Consider the following 16,640-nt stretch of genomic DNA (forward strand, 5'->3'; position numbering starts at 1 on the left):
CGTGTCCATCACGGCACACTGGGTTAATGTGGTGGATGCAGGGTCCACAGGGGACAGGAATATTGGGACAGTTCTGTCTAGCCCACGGTCTAGGAAACAGTTGGCTGTAGGCGTTCGCGCCCCCTCCTCGTCCTCCGGCAGAAGCGAGAGCTCGTCCACAGACCGCAGTCGCACGACCACTCCATCCGCAGCTGCCACTGTTGCACACAAGGTGTCCCATTATGGAACAGCTAGTGGCAAGCGTCAGCAGGCTGTATTGGCAATGAAGTGTTTGGGCGACAACAGACACACCACGGAAGTTCTGTCCGAGTTCTTGCAGCAAGAAACTCAGTCATGGCTGGGCACTGTACATCTTGAGGCAGGCAAGGTAGTGAGTGATAACGGAAGGAATTTTATGGCTGCCATAGCCTTTTCATAACTGAAACACATTCCTTGCCTGTCTCACACCTTAAACCTGGTGGTGCAGTGCTTCCTGAAAAGTTATCCGGGGTTACCCAACCTGCTCCTGAAGGTGCGCAGACTTTGCTCGCACATCCGCCGTTCGCCCGTACACTCCAGCCGTATGCAGAACCATCAGCAATCTTTGAACCTTCCCCAGCATCGCCTAATCATCGACGTTGCAACAAGGTGGAACTCCATACTGCACATGCTTCAGAGACTGTGCGAACAGAGGCGTGCTGTTATGTATTTGTGGGTGGATACACATACACGGGCAGGCAGTTGGATGGCAGACATGGAGTTGTCAGGTGTGCAGTGGTCGAAGCTACAAGACCTGTCTCAAGTCCTTCAGTGTTTTGAGGAATGTACATGGCTGGTTAATGCAGACAATGCCATAATAAGCATGAGCATCCCCCTAATGCGTCTGCTGATGCAAAGTTTGACGCACATAAAGGAGCAGGAGTCTGCAGCCGAGGACGAGGAAAGCCTTGATGACAGTCAGCCATTGTCTGGTCAGGGAAGTCTACTGGACGAGGTGGCGGACAAAGAGGAGGAGGATGATGGGGATGAGTATTTTTTGGATGAGGATGATTCTCAGGGGCAATAGAAACTGGTGGCGTTGCAAGGCCAGGTTCAGGGTTTTTGAGGGAGACAAGTGACGTTGATTTGCCCGAAAGTGCTCCTCAACCCAGCACAAGCAGTGAATTGACAACTGGAACATTGGCCCACATGGCGGATTATACCTTGCATATCCTAAAAAGGGACCCCCACATTATAAAAATGATGACCGATGACGATTACTGGTTGGCCTGCCTCCTGGATCCACGCTATAAGGGGAAACTGCAAAATATCATGCCACATGAGAACCTTGAACAAATATTGGCAACCAAACAAGCAACTCTTGTAGACCGTTTGATTCAGGCATTCCCAGCACACAGCGGTGATGGTTCTCACACGAGCTGCAGGGGGCAACAAGGCAGAGGTGTTAGAGGTGCACAAATCAGAAGTGGCGTTGGACAGAGGGGTTTTCTGACCAGGTTGTGGAGTGATTTTGCAATGACCGCAGACAGGACAGGTACTGTAGCATCAATTCAAAGTGACAGAAGACAACATTTGTCCAGTATGGTTACTAACTATTTTTCCTCCCTTATCGATGTTCTCCCTCAACCGTCATTCCCATTTGATTACTGGGCATCCAAAATAGACACCTGGCCTGAATTTGCCGAATATGCATTGCAGGAGCTTGCTTGCCCAGCAGCTAGTGTGCTATCAGAAAGAGTATTCAGTGCTGCTGGTTCAATACTGACTCGTCTGGCCACCCAAAATGTTGATGATCTAACCTTCATTAAAATGAACCACTCATGGATTTCTAATTATTTTGCCCCACCTTTCCCAGCTGACACCTAGCTTTCCTGTAAAAAGGTCTTGCTTTTGGACTGGTCTTACTGACGGTTCCAATCTCTTAATTTGCAGCTGCTGTATGTCCAGCATACGACATGTTTACACCTCCCTAAATGGGCTGACTACCCCCACGGGGCCGTGGTCTCGTCACTTGGCGCAAGCACCCGTGAGAGTGCCGTTTGTCTGAAGAGGTGGGTGTGCCCACTTTTGGTCGACGGCACTGGCACTGGGTCCCTCATAGTACAATGAAGTGTCTCTAGCGGTGGTGGCGCGCACCAAACGTCAGATAAACCGTTGTAACATGAGGGGCCCTGGGTCAGTACCGCCGGCCACAAGAGAGTGTCCCCCCCCCAGCTCAAACAGTGCTCTACCACTTGCAAAATTATCTCACTGCTCCACCATTGTTTAGCCTGTGCAGTGAAATCCTTCAATGCCTGGCACTGACAATACCAATTTGTTGACATGTATGATGCTAGTTAAAATATTCAGGGGCCCTGTCCTACATTTACACCAGTTAATACTTTGCGCTAAATAACAGTGTCTGAAAGTCAGCAGAGGAGCTCACCCCTGTATCTAAGTATGCCACCCTTTTTTTGGTTTTGTTTTTTTTGCGAGACATTAACATCTATGTATTATTTTGGAGTACTATCTGTGTCAGACACTCATTCCAATCTCCGCTGACCACACCAATGCTGCCTGTGTACCCCTGCAAGATAATTGAAACTGCATTGAGCCTAATTTTTTTATTTTAGGCCTACTAAGTCTGTCTGCGGTCCCTCCTACCAATTGTCCTCCGCTGACCACACCAATGATGCCTGTGTACCCCTGCAAGATAATTGAAACTGCATTGAGCCTAATTTTTTTCTTTTAGACCTACTAAGTCTGTCTGCGGTCCCTCCTACCAATTGTCCTCCGCTGACCACACCAATGCTTACCGTGTACCCATGTAACCTTTCTTAAACATGCATCGAGCCAACTTTGTGGTGTAAGGCCTACTAGCAGTGTCTGTCTGCGCCACTCAATACAGCTGTCCTCTTAAAAAAACTGAGCTGCAATTGTCAGGTTTTCAGCCTATCGGAATTTTAAAACTGCATTGGGGTTACTTGTTTGGTTGGGGCCTACTAACAGTGTCTGCCGCTCCAAGGTGTTCTCCAGGTTGCCTTTCCTGAGCTTCTATCTTCAGGCTCTCATTAAATTGTTTTTTAATGGAACAACTGCAGTGGGGCTACTAGTTTGGTTGGGGCCTACTAACAGTGTCTGCCGCTCCAAGGTGTTCTCCAGGTTGCCTTTCCTGAGCTTCTATCTTGAGGCTCTCGTTAAATAGTTTTTTCATGGAACAACTGCAGTGGGGCTACTAGTTTGGTTGGGGCCTACTAACAGTGTCTGCGGCTCCAAGGTGTTCTCCTGGTTGCCTTTACTGAGCTTCTATCTTCAGGCTCTCGTTAAATAGTTTTTTAATCGAACAACTGCAGTGGGGCTGCTAGTTTGGTTGGGGCCTGCTAACAGTGTCTGCAGCTCCAAGGTGTTCTCCTGGTTGCCTTTCCTGAGCTTCAATCTTCAGGCTCTCGTTAAATTGTTTTTAATATAACACTGCATTTGGCCTACTTGTTTTGTTAGCCCTACTAACGGTGTCTGCGGCTCCTTGCTGTTCTCCACTGAACAAAGCAGTGCTGCCTGTTTACTACTGTTACCAATTTTGAACTGCATTTAGCCTACTTACTGATTTGGGCCTACTCACTGTGTCAGCCTCTCATTACAGTTGTCCTCCACTGAACAAAGCAATGCCGCTTGGTTAGTCCTGTTACCAATATTGAACTGCATTTAGCCCACTTTATTATTTGGGCCTATATCTGTGTTTCCTCCTCATCCTGCCCATTGCCCAGCCAGTGCTAGATGAGTCTGCTGGTACATTGACCAAGACCGCTACATTCCCCGTGCACGCTACACAGCCAGAATGTGACCGAGCTGAAAGTCAGATTCCCCTTCCCGCATAATATACCACCTTACACGGGGACAAAGAGGAAGGTGCAGATGAAAGTGCAGGTTCCTTCATCAGGAGGGGGGGGGAATACTCGTTGGCGACGTCACTGGCACAGGGCCCATCATAGTACGCAAAAGTGTCGCTGCCGGTGGGAGGCGCCCCCGCCGTGCAAACACACCACCGTACTTTGAGGGGCCTTGTGCCAATGCGAATGAGTGGGCCCCCCCTGCTTGCTCAGGATCACAGCACTTGCAAAGTTGAAATACTTACCTCTCTCTGCTCCACTGCCGTGACGTGGTCCACATTTCCTGGGCCCACTAAATACTTGAACCAGCCCTACCCCCCACAACTTTAGCGAAATGACCCCCAATTTCCAATGCCTTACTATTATTATAAGGTAAATTAAGATTGACAAGCTTCAGTAACAAGAATGGATGTTTTTGCCATTAAAATGGGCACTGTAGGTGTTTTCCAGGCCTCCACTCACTGCCGACTATGCTTCCCCATTGACTTGCATTGGGTTTCGTGTTTCGGTCGATCCCCGACTTTTCGCGATAATCGACCGATTTCATTCGACTCGACTTTTGAGATAGTCGGGTTTCGCAAAACCGACTCAATCCCAAAAAAGTAAATTTCGCTCAACCCTAGTCACCACGTCTGCCACAGGGTCTCCTGCTCAGGCCACTCAGCACTGAGCTAACAGAGGAGTCACAACTTCTAACTCTTCTATCCTTTACTGAACTGTTAGTCTCTCCAGACCTCGGGTTGAAAGTGGCCGCCATCTACTTAGCATTTCCTGCAGCTGTCCATTGATCTGCACCCTCTCAAGTATTAGCTGCTCTACCTCTCTTAGGTACGCCACGCAATATTCCAGGAGTAGTTGAATATTTTTAAGGCTCTCCCTTGCTCCGACCACAAAGAATGGAACCATCTCATCTTCATCAGCTACCTGGGCTTCGGCATCAGCCGGAACCTCACACTCACCACACCGGACTTATTCACAATTTCCTGCATCACTTTTCCAAGTCTCCCAATGACTTTCCTCACGAGATTTCTAGACACTTGAACGATGTCTTCCACAAACTCTGTCCGACTTTGAACTTTTCTTGCATGCTCCAGACATCAAGCGGCTTCCTTATTCCTCAACAGGATTATCTGTTTTGTGCAAAGACAGTGTAGGTGCATGCCACTCAGGTTAGCCACCCGATTCACTGTGACTTCCCTATTTGACAGTATAACTAACTGCTTAAGAGTCTGGCGCCCAATTCACACTACATGCTTCCAACGCCTTTCTAAATGCCTCATGCACAGCCTCACTGGCACAAGCTTCTCGCACGTCCTCGGGTACCTCTACCACACACTGGAAAAGCAAAGTCTCATCTTCTTGGGCATAGGACGAGAAGATCAAACACTATGAGTCAGAGCTGTTTTTCAAGACGTCGACCTCCCTTGTGAGGCCGTCTGCTTGGCACTTTTCCTGCTGGATTTCTTCCTCCCTGTAGACTACTTCTTTGGTCAGACTCTCCAGCTTACTCTCCTTCTTTGCCATCAGATCGAGAGAGCATGAAAGTTTGTTCTGTAGAGCGAAGAGCTCGTTTTGTTGGTCATCCATGTGTTGCTGGAGCTGGGCATTAGCCTCCTTCTCGATCTTGAGCTCTCAGAGAACTTTATCCAGCTCCCCTGCCAGGCAGCGATGCCTGTCCTCTCTCCAGAGAAGCTCCTGCTGATGCTTCTCATGGGCCTCTTTGATGCATGCGTTCTTCTCCTCCAAGTCTGAGGACAGTTCCCAGATGGAACTTATTTTTGACTCCAAGGCTGGGATTTTCTCAGATTTCTGTTCTTCCAGATGCTTTAGTTCAGCCTGTAAATCTGCCATTTTTTGCTTCCCATGAGAAAACTCTTTGGCCAGCTCCTGCGCTTTGTTGCAGCAGGTCATTTCCAGCTGAGACACGTGTTCTGCATCCTCCTGCCGAGCAGAGCGCAACTTCTCCCTAGTGGAGCGGATGGTATGAAGAAGCTTTGCTTCTGCGCTTCCTTTTCTCCAAGCCAGGGCCGGAATGGCCATCGGGCAGTTCTGGCAAATGCCAGAAGGGCCGGTGGCAGTCGTGGGCCGCTCGCCAGCGCCCACTCACCCCTTCCCCCCCCCCCCGCCAGCGCCGCCGCATTCAACTATACCGGCATCTATGACGCCGGTACAGTTGTATGCAATGATGGAGGAGAGAGCATCTGCTGATGCTCCCTCTCCCATCATTCCCTGCTCTGCCTGGCGCTGACACTGCGGGTGCACGATGACGTAATATCATCGCGCACCTGCTGTGTGTCGGGCGGGCAGACTGCAGCTGCTGAGACCGGAGCCAGGAGCAGCGCTGGGCACGAGGAGAGGTGAGTGTTTTGCTTTTTAAATATATCACTGAGTGATAACTGGATTGTGGGGCTATTGGGGGGCTGCATTACATTCTATGGGAGCTGTGCTACATTACATTCTATGGGGGGGCTGCATTACATTCTATGGTGGGGCTGCATTACATTCTATGGGGGCTGTGCTGCATTACATTCTATGGGGGCTGTGCTGCATTACATTCTATAGTGGGGCTGCATTATATTTTATGGTGGGGCTGCATTACATTCTATGGGGGCTGTGCTGCATTACATTCTATGGGGGCTGTGCTGTATTACATTCTATGGGGGCTGTGCTGTATTACATTCTATGGGGGCTGTGCTGCATTACATTCTATGGGGGCTGTGCTGCATTACATTCTATGGGGGATTTGCTGCATTACATTCTATGGGGGTTGGCTGTATTACATTCTATGGAGGCTGTGCTGCATTACATTCTATGGGGGACTGCATTACATTCTATGGGGGCTGTGCTACATTACATTCTATGGGGGGCTGCATTACATTCTATGGTGGGGCTGCATTACATTCTATGGGGGCTGTGCTGTATTACATTCTATGGGGGCTGTGCTGCATTACATTCTATGGGGGCTGTGCTGCATTACATTCTATGGTGGGGCTGCATTATATTTTATGGTGGGGCTGCATTACATTCTATGGGGGCTGAGCTGCATTACATTCAATGGGGGTTGGCAGTATTACATTCTATGGGGGGGACTGCATTACATTCTATGGGGGCTGTGCTGCATTACATTCTATGGGGGCTGTGCTGCATTACATTCTATGGGGGCTGTGCTGCATTACATTCTATGGGGGCTGTGCTGTATTACATTCTATGGGGGCTGAGCTGCATTACATTCAATGGGGGTTGGCAGTATTACATTCTATGGGGGGGACTGCATTACATTCTATGGGGGCTGTGCTGCATTACATTCTATGGGGGGGCTGCATTACATTCTATGGGGGCTGTGCTGCATTACATTCTATGGGGGGGCTGCATTACATTCTATGGGGGCCGTGCTGTATTACATTCTATGGGGGGCTGTGCTGTATTACATTCTATGTGGGGCTGGCTGCATTACATTCTATGGGGGGCTGGCTGCATTACATTCTATGGGGGCTGTGCTGTATTACATTCTATGGGGGCTGGCTGCATTACATTCTATGAGGGCTGGCTGCATTACATTCTATGGGGGCTGTGCTGTATTACATTCTATGTGGGGCTGGCTGCATTACATTCTATGGGGCGCTGGCTGCATTACATTCTATGGGGGCTGTGCTGTATTACATTCTATGGGGGCTGGCTGCATTACATTCTATGAGGGCTGGCTGCATTACATTCTATGGGGGGCTGGCTGCATTACATTCTATGGGGGGCTGGCTGCATTACATTCTGTGGGGGGCTGGCTGCATTACATTCTGTGGGGGGCTGGCTGCATTACATTCTATGGGGGACTGGCTGCATTACATTCTATGGAGGGCTGGCTGCATTACATTCTTTAGGGGTTGGCTGCATTACATTCTATGGGGGAGGGCTGTATTACATTCTATGGAGGGGCTACATTATATTCTATGGGGGGCTGCATTATGCTCTATGAGTGGGCTACCATATACAGTATTATATATGCAGGGGCTGCATTATACTATATGAGGGGGCTGCATTATATTCTCTGCCGGGTTACATTATACTCAGGGGGCTACAATATATTCTGTGGTGTGGCTGCATTATACTCTGCAGTGGCATCATTATACTATATGTGGGCTGCATTATACTGTATCGAGGAATATGGGAATACATTATACTATATGAAGAACTGTGAGGTGCATTATACTATGGGAAGTGAATTCTACTACATGGATGACAATGGCGGGGCATTATACTATATGGAGCACTATGAGGAATGTATTATGCTATTTGGAGGACTGAGGAATGTATTATACTATTTGGAGGACTGAGGAGTGTATTATACTATATGGAGGAATTGCAGTGTATTTTAATATATAGGTCTATGAGGAGTGTATTATATGGAGGACTATGTGGAGTGTGTAACACTATATGGAGGGCTGAGAAGTGTATTTTAATATATTGAGGACTATGAGGAGTGTATAATACTATATGGAGGACTGAGGAGTGTATTATACTATATGGAGGACTGAGGAGAGTATTATATTATATTGAAGACTGAGGAGTGTATTATACTATATGGAAGACTGAGGTGCACATTATGATATATGGAGGAGGACTATGGGGTATATTATACTAAACAAGCAAAATGCTGCCTATTCATCGAGTGATTGGATTGTTTATGTGGGAACAGAAATCCTTTTTCTCAGCAGCACATCGCCGGTGTAAACTGTAGTTGTGCTGCTGATAACATGATACTGTATGGGGACAGATTGATCTAATAGTGATTGTTCTGTTCCCTTCATTCTTTCTCAGTTGGTGTAAAGAGGCCGGGAAACAAGCGAACGACTTCACTATTGTCGATCACACCCGTATAGTGGCCTGAGATCAGCGCATGTAAATACAGCAGAAATGCTTCGCAGGGAGACCAGGGAAGGATGATGACAGTTGAAGTTAGCACCCGGCGCCTGGGAATGCGCTAACTCTACTGCTTTTCCCTGCTGCCAAAGCATTTAATTCTGGTATGTGTAATGATTTTTAGGGTTGATGTCAGCTGCGTAATGTCAGCTGCTATCAATCCCTGGTGTAAGTAATGGAGAGGTGTCTATCAGACATCCCCACTACTAGCCCAGACCTGGCAAAACCCAGTGACTCTGAAGAGCAGTGACGGTAATAACAATACTGCTCTTCACAGTCGCCGAGCTCAGCGCAAGACCCGGAATATCTGAAGAGCGGTGACGTTACTGATGTCACCGCTCTTCAGAGTCACCGGGTCTCGTGCTGCGCAGGGGAACCAAAAGTGGCTGTAGGCAAAGATTATTGAGCATCTGAATGAGGTTCCATAGCCTTTGGTCGTCTCAATCCCTTCATTATCTATGAGATCCAGTTATGTAGGTAAAGAATACACAATAAATGACATCCTACATGTACGGGGAAAGGATAACCAGGTACAAGGTCCAACAGTGGAACTCCCCACCATTCACATGGACATTAGAAGGACAAGCTGCAACATTACACTAAGACCAAACCAAAAAGCACCAACAACAGCTTTTATGTCCAAAATATCAAATAGTACTTTATTAAAGATTACAGAATAAAAACAGGCAAAGGGGGAACATGGGAAAACATGCAACAATACAACGCACAACGTGCCCACTAAGAGCCGTGGACGGCATAACTCAGCAATATAAGTGAACAATACATAGATAGAATGAACATATCACGGCGTAGCCAGATATGTAGCCATAATCGGCTAATCGGATGACATAAAGGTATAGGGCATATCGCAATAAAGCATATAGACTATCATAATAACATACCACGGTATATAAGCCCGTCACCACGCCGTCCACCGCTGACCCCGACGCGCGTTTCGGTTATAAAAACCTTCCTCAGGGGGCGTGCCGAAAGTCCACGTGTACTGTCTTATATAGTAGGAGTATAACCGCACCAACCGGAAATGAAAGAACAACGCCGCAATAGTAATTGGCCCAGAACCAATGTAGGTAAAGTAGCAGCTTTTCTTGGTACTGCAACTAAAAGCAATAAATAGGACTGAGCTGTAATGCTGGCTACAGCTGTAATTATGTTACACTCCCCTCACTTCTTGTAACCTACAAGTGTACAAAGATATTATACAGTCACCATGTGACAAGTGGGCCTGTGTACCTTCAAATGCCAGGGCTGAATTTTAGTTCCAGTCCGACCCTGCTCCAAGCTGAGCCTTGGCTGCCAAGAGCTCAGACTCCAGATGATGCACCTGATCCAGCTGCACGGAGTTGGCGGCTTCCTTACTCGACACCTTCAATCTCTCGTTTGCCAGCTGTTGACAGACCTCATCGTGCTCTCTCTCCAAGCTTTGGACGTGCGCTTCGCTTCCACCTGGCCGAAGCTGTCGGCTCGCACATTTCCCTTGTCATTTTGTCGATTTGATCCTCTCGTTGTTGGGTGGCAGCAGTCGATTCGGACAGCTTCTCCTGCAGGCTCTCCGTTTTTTTCTCAAAGTTCTTCTCCAACTTCAATTTTAGCTTTTGGATCCCTACCACCACCCTGGGTCAGTTTTCTTTTCTGAACGTCATCGACTACCTCTGTTTTTGGGGTTGTCAGTGGTAAAGTGACCTCCTTATCAAATACATTAACCTGGTTTGCCGCTGACTCTGTCTCTTCTCCATCCCTCTTCTCCCAGTCTGAATGGGAGTCACCACTACTCACCCTGTAACCCTGGAACAACATTTCCCCACTTAAACATGTGTCAGACCCCTTTCCTGGAGCTATCCTGTTTTTAACGTTCACACTCTTCGTCTCCTCTGCTAAGTACCCCAAATTGGTCAGACCCACACTTTTCTCCGGTCACCCCTAACTCTGGGACATAGACCTTAGGGGGTACTACCTCCTCCTCTTTATGCATCACATTAATAGGAACCCCTTTAGCCGCCTGCTGTGGTGGGGCTCCTATAAAGTCATTCCGGCTCCCCTCTAAGCAATCAGACGCTCCCTTTTCCTCCCAAAAACAATTCAAAGTCCTGACCGATTACAATAGGGTACGGAAAGCCCAGGACTACAGGGACGTCATGGTTGTTAAGAGTAGTGAGTGTCTCAATGATTACCCTGAACACCGAATAATCCATAGGGACCCCATGGATGCAGTAGACATCCATCTTCCTTTCGGGGACCAGATAGATAGTGAGTGTGGTTCTCACCAGGGTCAGCGGGCTCCCTGGGTCCAGAATTCCAGTCATGCACTCTACATTCACTTCCACAGTACAGCTCTGCGACATCTTGTCAGATGGAAAGTCAGTACATAATCCATGTTCGAACACTGATCCCACCAACAGTTCCTCGGCGCATACACCGCTGCCCTTTTTGGGCCAGCACCCCTTTTTGGTACTCCACCACCCCCTTTTGTGTCACCACCCCCTTTTGGGACTTCACCCTTTTTGGGTTACCACTCCTTTTGGGACTCAACCACCATTCGGGCAACCATCCTTCCTTGGGGTGTACGCCGCGGAATCTCCATGGCCTTCTCAGGCCCCCCACCCTTGTGCACGGCAGTCTACCTGCTCCAACAGATCCACACAGTGCGGCTCCACAATTCTCCGCACGGCTCCGCAAGGCTCTGCATGGCTCCACAAAGCGAGGCTCTGCACTGCTCTGTAAAGCTCTGCACCTCTCTGCACTGCTCTGCATGGTTCCACAAGGCTCCGCACCTCTCTACACAGCTCTGCCAGGTTCTGCTCCGCAGATTTCATGGACCCGCGAATCCACAGCAAGCCGCCCGGAGTTCATGGACCCACCGATCCACAACAAGCCGCCTCGAGTTCGTGGACCCACCGATCCACAGCAAGCACCTGCTGAAATCCTCCCAGGTACATCCTGGACCGATGCCTGCAGTGTAGCAGCAATTGTAGGGATCGTAGCTACTCAGATGCAGCAGGAGGAAGACAGGAGTTACGTTACTTTAAAAAGAAAATCCGTGCGGGTTTATTTGCTCCATGAACCCCTAAGCACAACAAAAGGTAAACGGCCTTCACAGCATGCAAAACAACACAAAATGTCCTTAGCCGGGCTCTCTGATCCCTCAGGCCTGTGGGCACACAGGCTGGTGTAATGTCCAGCAGGCAGGCTCGGTCTGGAGCCACACACACAGAAGGCCTTCCATCTCCCAAGACACAGACCATGTGCAAACAACAGCCTTCATTATGTAGGCTGTAACCATACCCACAGGTGAGGTATGTGGGTAGCCAGATCCGCCTATCTCTCACAGCTACCCGCCACCTGGTCCCAGGTGCACTAAACGACATCTTAGTGCTCACGTGCACTAAAGAAAAATACTCCGGGTTAGAATATAAGAATGTAAGTCCGCAAGGACAGGGTCCTCTCCCCTCTGTACCAGTCTGTCACTGTAAAACTGTTTACTGTAAACGATATCTATAACACTGTATGTAACCCCTTTCTCATGTACAGCAGCATGGAATTAATGGTGCTATAGAAATAAATAATAATAATCACAGGGAGCATCCATCCCTGTGACACATACCTCCCATTGATTACACTGCCATTTGCTCCTTACAGTATATAAAAATAAGTCTACCCTCCAGGTCTTTTTTTACCAAGTGAACCAACCATATCAGTGACTTATGCACAATAGTGACTACCCCTCTAAAATAGGAAGTGTGTGGCGTGTTTTTGCCATTGTATCCAAGGTTGATTCATTTTGGATATAGAGTCTGGTGTTAAGGGGGTTTTCTGAAGGCATATTATCTGTGCCTGCGATTTACGTACCTGGGGAATACCATATTCCATTTTCTGGCATTTCCCAGCCACCTAATGTTCCATGAAATAAATTTAAGTGATGCCATAAACATACCTCCCAACTTTTGAGGATGGGAAAGAAGGACAAAGTTAGAGGCGCGCACAGCGCAACGTATTTTGGGCCACGCCTCTGACCACACCCATTTCACAACTAGTCACGCCCAACCACACCCATTTGCTGATCACAATGTTTCATAAACAATAATTATAAACAAAAAAATATGGCCACACAGTGCTCCATACTGTACAATGGCCACACATGATGCTCCATACTGTTTAATGGCCACAAATGATGCTCCATACTGTATAATGGCCCCAAATAATGCTGCGTACAGTGTACTGGCCCCACGTGATGCTGCATACAGTATAATGGGCCCACATGATGCTGCATACTGTATAATGGTCACACATGATGCTGCGTACAGTGTACTGGCCCCATGTGATGCTCCATACTGTATAATAGCTCCACATGATGCTCCATACTGTATAATGGCCACACATGATGCTCCATACTGTATAATGGCCCCACATGATGCTGCGTACAGTATACTGGCCCCACGTGATGCTGGGTACAGTATAATGGCCCCACATGATGCTGGGTACAGTATAATGGCCACACATGGTTACCCCACCCCCATCATTGCCTTCTCCATCACTACACACACATGTTTCACCGCGCTCCCTCGCAGCAGCCAGCAACTTCCACTCCCGCGGCGCTGAATGATGTCATCCATCATTCACTCCCTGCACCGCTGACAGCTCACATTGCTGCAGCTCTAATACCCCACTGATAAAGACCTCTCTGACACAGCTAGCGTCTGCTCCGTACACCTCGCACACGTGAATCCGCTCCATACACATCGTACACACACGGCTCCTCTCCGTACACCTCGTACACACACGGCTCCTCTCCGTACACCTCGTACAGGGCCGGCGTCAGCACCCGGCACAGCGGGCAAATGCCGGGGCCTTGGGAAGAAAGGGGGGCCCACTAGCAGCTGGGAGAGCAGAGCAGGAGATAACATGCTCTCTCCGCCCACAAAGTCACTGCTGGCTGCGTTCTCTTAACCCCTATGTGCCAGCTCTGACACAAGCATCTTCTCACTCAGTCAGTGCAGCCAGGCAGGCACACATAGGGGTTAACAGAAGGCAGCCAGTGTGACTGTTTGTGGGCGGAGAGAGCAGTTCTCTGCTCTGGCCCCTGGCTGGCTGCAGACAGTGCTGCTGAGCTGAACTTATCAGGAAGATTCCGGAGGAGCTAGTCCTACCAGAGTGCAAAGGTATCCAGCAATAATTGCAGTTGGTCCTGTGGCTCAGTCTGCTGCGCTGTCTGTCTCTGCTGCCTAAAAATGTGGGTGATGTCTGGAGGAGCAGCTGGTGGGGTGCAGCCTGCAGCCACCCAGCTCTCCCAGAACCCCAGAATACATGCATGCTGCACCAAACCTGCACCAGTGGGGTAGGAAGAAGCTTAACCCCTTCCCATCTGTATGAAGGTTATTGCTAAACCTTAAATATAACAATCTGACCCGCATAAATGGGGTTAACCAGATGCCAGGAGGAAGGGGAGCTGCTGCCATGTGGGCTGTAGGTTGGGGCCCGTGGCCCCATGCTGGTGACTGGAGGGACTTTGCCCAGTGCTGGCATGTGGGTGATTTCTGCTCCGGAGTCTCAGCTTCTCTCCTCCACATCACACTGTGCAGTCACAGCAACATTGGTTGTGTCTGTCCAGGTCCCAGCAGCTGCCACTGCTCCCACCAAGGACATGGCATCACTTAACCCTTCCCCTGCAGCCACCGGCAACAAATCCACATTATTCCTTAATTAAATCAGGTTCCAACCCAATAGAGGAGCAGACATTTCCTTCTGCCATTAGGGTCCGGGAGGGGGTGACATTGGCTGCCCTGCTACTCTGTAGTGGGGGGTGACAAGTGTAACATGGGGTAACGATGAAGGAGAAATGCACAGGATAATAGTGAGCGCGACAGAGGGCAGTGTATGGTATGGAGCAGTCACGGGTGGGCTGCAGGATCCCCCCATACTGTACATGATTGCTCGGGACAGGGAGGCGTTTAATGAGCTTCTAATGACGGGGCACTAATTGGGTCATTAGGGTTTGTGGAAAGGATTCAGCATCAGGTCCCTCATTAATGCCCGAGCGATGTTACTTTGTAGCACAGATCTGTTAGGGCCGCAAAACCAAACAACGTTGTTTATGTAGAAAAGTCTTTGTTTCATAGAAAAACTCAAAACAGAAAAGATTTTCTGATACAACAACGCCCTGCTCACGACACTGCACAGCACCTCTCCTGTATATATACACTGCACAGCACCTTTCCCCCTGTATATATACACTGCACAGCACCTTTCCTCCTGTATGTATACATTGCACAGCACCTCTCCTGTATATATACACTGCACAGCACCTTTCCTCCTGTATATATACACTGCACAGTACCACTCCTCCTGTCCTGTATATATACACTGCAGAATTTACAATAGCTGTCACTCATGTAAGAAGTGAAATCTGGCATTGTACTATACATTTCTCTGCCATATCTGTGCATCATAAATCGGGTATGTGTTAAAGGGGGGGGGGGGGGCCCACTGAGACTCTTTCGCCCGGGGCCCTCAAAAACCTGGAGCCGGCCCTGACCTCGTACACACACGGCTCCTCTCCGTACACCTCGTACACACACGGCTCCTCTCCGTACACCTCGTACACACACGGCTCCTCTCCGTACACCTCGTACACACACGGCTCCTCTCCATACACCTCGTACACACACGGCTCCTCTCCATACTCCTCGTACACACGGCTCCTCTCCATACACCTCGTACACACACGGCTCCTCTCCATACACCTCGTACACACACGGCTCCTCTCCATACACCTCGTACACACACGGCTCCTCTCCATACACCTCGTACACACGGCTCCTCTCCATACACCTCGTACACACACGGCTCCTGTCCATACACCTCGTACACACACGGCTTCTGTCCATACACTTCGTACACACACGGCTTCTGTCCATACACCTCATACACAGACGGCTTCTGTCCATACACCTCATACACAGACGGCTTCCCTCCATACACCTCATACACACATGGTTTCTCTCCATACACCTCGTACACACACAGCTCTGCTCCGTGCACCTCGTACACACACACACACACTCACGACTCCACTCCATACACATTGCACTCTGCTCCGCTCCGTATATCTTGTACACACATGGCCCCGCTCCGAACACACGTGGCTCTGCTCCGTACACCTTGTACACACACAACTCTACTCCATACACCTTTCACACGCTGCTTCGATCCGTACACCTCGTACACACATGGCTCTGCTACATCCACACTGTAAACACCTCCTGACCTCACACATACGCTTACCCTCATACAGCACCATGGCAACCAGCAGACAGTGTGAGGCTTAGCTTAATGTCAGTGTCACGGGGGTACTGGGTAGACTACAGCTGATTACCCGGGCCCCTGCGATATCCCTCAGACTAGGGGAAACCCTGTCTGTCCCTCTCCCAGAATTTACACTGATGGTGTGCTTGTCTGGGCCGCCAGGCCTGACTCTAACTCCTGTTTCAGCCCTATGCTGAAACCACCACCTGCCACCCAGTGATAAGACCACACACCAACCTCCACAGAAAGCACAGACAGGGAAAACTAAAAAACGCACCACGCCGCAGACACACAGGAAAACACTATAATGTGCACAGGGCAAAACAAACACAAATATAGGAAGGAGAGATATGACAAAGGATAATACACCACCAGATACGATATTTCTTCTCCTAGACCACCACTCCAGACCGAGATCACCAGGCACAAGACACAAGCTATAATCGACGACGCCCAAAGTCCAGAATGACTAAAGGCCACGGGCGTGACCCAGCCTCCAACCAGATTACCAGCTAGATTAACCCTGAATAACCTGGATAAAATCTAGCCGGCGCCACTGAGCGT

This window comes from Ranitomeya imitator, chromosome 2, assembly GCF_032444005.1.
Source record: "Ranitomeya imitator isolate aRanImi1 chromosome 2, aRanImi1.pri, whole genome shotgun sequence".
In the NCBI taxonomy this organism is placed as follows: domain Eukaryota; kingdom Metazoa; phylum Chordata; class Amphibia; order Anura; family Dendrobatidae; genus Ranitomeya; species Ranitomeya imitator.